This window comes from Hyperoodon ampullatus (genome assembly GCF_949752795.1).
Source record: "Hyperoodon ampullatus genome assembly, chromosome: 7".
Classification (NCBI taxonomy): domain Eukaryota; kingdom Metazoa; phylum Chordata; class Mammalia; order Artiodactyla; family Ziphiidae; genus Hyperoodon; species Hyperoodon ampullatus.
Genome location: NC_136920.1, coordinates 14,043,272 through 14,048,100, shown reverse-complemented (window position 1 = coordinate 14,048,100; position 4,829 = coordinate 14,043,272).

Here is a 4,829-nt window from a genome sequence, read left to right as displayed (position 1 = left end):
TATTTATAATTTTTATAGGAACCTCCATACTATTTCCATAGTGGCTGCACCAATTCATAATCCCAGGAACAGTGCATTAGGGTTCCCTGTTCTCCACATCTTTGACAACACTTATCTCTTGTCTGCTTGATAATAGCCATTTAAACAGGTGTGAGGTATTCTTATTGTGATTTTGTTTCAAGCATCTTTTCATGTACCTATTGGCCATTTGTATGTCTTCTTTGGAAAAATGTCTTTTCAGGGCTTCTTTGCTCATTTTTAAACAGGATTAAATATATATACAATATATATATTTTGCTCTTGACTCGTAAGAGTTCTTTACATATTTTGGATATTAACCCCTTATTGGTTTGCAAATATTTTCTCCCATTCCATAGGTTGTTCATTTTGTTGATTGTTTTCTTTCTCTCCATAAGCTTTTTTTTTTTTTTGCCGTACATGGACCTCTCACTGCTGTGGCCTCTCCTGTTGTGGAGCACAGGCTCCGGATGCGCAGGCTTAGCGGCCATGGCTCATGGGCCCAGCCGCTCTGTGTCATGTGGGATCTTCCCGGACCGGGGCACGAACTCGTGTCCCCTGCATCGGCAGGCGGACTCTCAACCACTGCGCCACCAGGGAAGCCCTCCATAAGCTTTTTGGTTTAATATAGTCTCACTTTATTTTTTGCTTTCGTTGCTTGTGCTTCTGTTGTCATATCCAAAAACTCATTACCGAGACCAAGGTCAAGTTTTTTCCCCCATGATTTCTTCTAGGAGTTTTACGAATTCAAGTCTTAATACATTTAAGTCTTTAACCCATTTTAAGTTAATTTTTAAAGTGTTGTTTGTATCTTGACTGTAGCTGCTGTGGGCAGTCACTGGGAATGGTAAGACTCACTTAAGTCCTGTAAATGAAATTTTTTCTTTTTTTACTATCAAGGTAAAGTCTATTAGTCTCCTCTGTTGTCCTTCTATTCCCCACAAGACCACAGAATATTTCTTTAACTCAGTATCTGATTTAACAACTCCTGCCTTTCTTCATTTTATTTATGCTCTACTTCCAGAAGACCTTCTAAATCCAGCTTTTGCTCCCGTTTCAAAGTCTTACTCAAATTTCAGTTTTTCCCCTATTGACTCCCTCTATTTCCTCAATCCAAACAAAACAAATCACTCTCTTTTCTGCACTCCCCTAAGATTATGTACATATTTCAATCACACAACTTGTTACAGTAAATTGCATTTTGTCTTCTAGATTGTCAGTCCTCTGTGCAGGGCCTCAAATGATTTATTTTATTATTCTCAATGTTTATTACACACAGTAAGGACTCAATGTCTGTTTAGTGATTGAATGTCTATGTATTTGTATCAACATAATCGATTTAGTCACTCTGCTTACCAAGGGGGAAAAGACTCCTTCATTCATTCAACAGATACTTGCAGGAGGCCAACTATGTTCTGGGCATGGGAATTTCTACCAGTTGCTCCTTTGAAAAAAGGCTCAGACCAGAATAGAAGTAACTGTGCCATATCTTGGAAAGTATCAAGACAGCAGTAGACATGTATCATTTCTAAAGACTAATCAGACATTAGCGAGGAGCATTTCACAAAAAGATTACATGAAAATATGAAAAGTTCAATTTGATGCCAGATTACTGGGGATATTAAAGTATCAACAAGTACATTTGGGAGAACTTTCTGCATGTGTGTGCACACACACACTGAAAGCACAAATGTGTTCAGTAAATGCAGTTGACTAAAACTGAGGAGATTCATTTTAGTGGGTTGCCAGCATTGATAGTGGGCAAAGTCCTATAGAGCACACTTTGAAACTTTTGACAAAGCCATTCCAGTACTGGGAATTTATTCAAAGAAAACAATTCAGATGAAGAAAAATACGCTGAAAAAGTTTGTAAAGCAATACAATATTAAGTAACAGGGAAGTATTGGACACAATCTCAGTGTCTCTCTATAATTTACATAAATTATGATCTATCATTATTTTACTACTCTAAAACCCATTAACATAAAAGTTATGATATATATGTTGTCATATGAGTCTTAAAGATGAACATGAAAAGGATAAAAATGACAGTGCAAAAATTCTAACTAGCTATAAAGTCTTTTTCTGTGCATATTGACATAAATCATGTAAAGATAAAAAAGTAGAAGGAAACACCAAATATAGGGGCATTACAGCTGAGATTTTTTTAAATTACATTCTTTTTTATGGTTTTAAATTCATATTTAATATCATCTGTATTGTAATTCTTTTACTAGAATCTACCTTGTCTCTTTGACACTTTAAGCAGGGCACTTAATTTCCCTGGGCATCATTTATCCAAGGGGGAAAAAATCTGACTATGTGACTTAGTATGTTACTAGAGGATTAAATAAGATCATATTTGTACAGTGTGTCAACAATCTCTGTTATATACTGAGACCTGAACCAGCCTATTCCTTCCTAGATGCTATTACATTTTCTATCCCCCATCTACCAATGGCAAGCTCCCAAATTGCTCCACATTTATCAATTCAGAATAAAAGCCTGTCTTTATACAGTGAAAAACTTCTCACAGAATTAGGATACTGCCGTACACACAGTAGATGCTTGATACAGGTTTCTCAAAGGGAATAGCTTCCTTTTCATCTGGCATAATTCTCAACACAGATGAGCTCAGAAATTCTTATCCACATCCAAAAGTAGCATTTTGATTCATTCCACTTCAGTGCGGAAACAGAAGGAGATGAGGAATCTCAGAGCAATTATCCTTTGTTCTCACCTGCAAAGCTGTCTTCTCATTCAGTCTCTGCAGAGGTCCTCAGAAAAAAAGAGGCGGCCGATTTTTCCAGAAGATGAAATATGTTTTCTGGGTATAGTGGTCTTGAAAAGTGTACTTTAACCTGTTTGATCCAAAAACTGCTGAGCTGAGGTTCGTAATAGAATTCATGCACCAAGCTGCATGCCTGGCAGGGGAGTGCGAGATGGAGTCCCTCCCTCCGGGTCCCATGTTCAGGGACATGGCCCTGTAACATTGAGACATTGGCAGAGTGCCTCCTGAGGCCCTTTTTCCAGAAGGCTGAGCTGCTTTCTGGTCCTAAAGGTCCTGTCAACACTCAGCAACTCTGATCTGTGAAACCAGCTGGCTAAGAACTGGGAGGCAGGTGGATCACTACAAGAAATACCGATTTCCTTCTCTCCCTTTTCATAAATACCTGCAGCAAAAGCAAGGGACAACTATTGTTTAGCTTTGATGTATAAATCAGAGCTCTTTTTTTTTTTTTACCATAAATAAATTACTTGGAAAGACTAAAGGGTTTAGAATTCTCCCCCTTAGAATAAGCTCAGTAAACCTCAAACAGAATAAACAGAAGGAACACCACACCCGGGCATATATTTAAACTACTGAGAACCCCATTTAAAGAGATAACCTTAAAAGTAGCCAGAGAAAAAACATTTTATACATAAGGGAATAAAAATAAAAATAATGTCTGACTTTCAGAAGTTATAGAGTAAGGTCTAGAAGATAATGTTACCATGTCCAAGCTCGTATTGCTCACAGCATGATAGGGCAATAAATAGAGAGACAAGTTGTTGGGGCGAGGAATAGTAACTTTATTTGGAAAGCCAACAAACCAAAAAATAGTGGACTTATGTCCCAAAGAACCATCTTGCCTGAGTTAGAATTCAGGCTTCTTTTATACTAAAAGGAGAGGGACTAAAGCCAAACATTTCCTGGTTTCAGTCAGTCTCTGGAGAGGATGTGTTAATTTCTTCCTTCCTGCAGTCATTCACAGGTGGGCCTGGTCAGGATGTTTCCTGTGAGCTTAACAAAGGTATTTTAGCTTCATGCTCATTATCTGGGAGGCAGGATTCCCAGAGATGGGCCATTATGTATAATTTAAGCTTATAGGCAACATCTCTTTTGTGATTAACTTATAATAGAATACAAAGGTTGTTCCCTATCACAGTTCCCCACTGTCAGTGTCCATTCCACAATCTTGTGGGGAAAGGGATGAAGACCACTCTAGCTACTTTCTGCTGAATGGGGGTGATGAATATCTTAGACTCTTTAGTCAGTAGTAAAATCCTCTTTCCTTTTTTATCTACAACTATTTGAATCTGATGAAACCCCTTAGCATTTTGTTGTCTAATTTGTAATTGAACTTGGAGTTTTTGTTCCAGTTCCCAATACATATACTAAATTCCTATGCTATTTATTTGGACAAAAATAAACAAATAGGTTGATGCTTCTCCAGCTACAATGAAATTACCATTTACTTCAGTTGGATAGGCAGACCTCATGAACAGAGTTTATTGTTCAATGTTCTACCATATTTGGCAACTGCTAGTTCTTTTAGGGTATTTATGGATTCTCCCACCCAGGCAGACACCTTGAATGGCCTATCATACAATATTTCAAAGGGGCTTAATTTAAGCCTGCTTCTGGGAGCCACTGATCCATAGCAGGGCAGCTGGCAAGGCTATATCCCAAGTTAAATTAATATTCAATTTCTCAGTTTTTCCTGTTGATTGTGGTCTCCAGGATGAATGTTGTTCCAATGCCTTAGTCCAAATCAGGGGACAATTTCCTTCAGGAGGGCTTTAACCAATTAAAAAGTACTGATTTTTTATTTATGTGTGTGTTTTTCTAAAGTGATTTTAAAAACTACTACACACAAAACAAGTGGTCCACAAAACATTCTCCTTTCCTTTTGAAAGTTTTATCATGCATTGTTAATCATTCACCAGTCTTTTACTATTAAATTTTAATGGCTAATTGAGACAAACAGTTCTGAGACCGTTCTTCCACCACTGATTAAGACTGGGGTGGCAGATATTGGGGATAATAT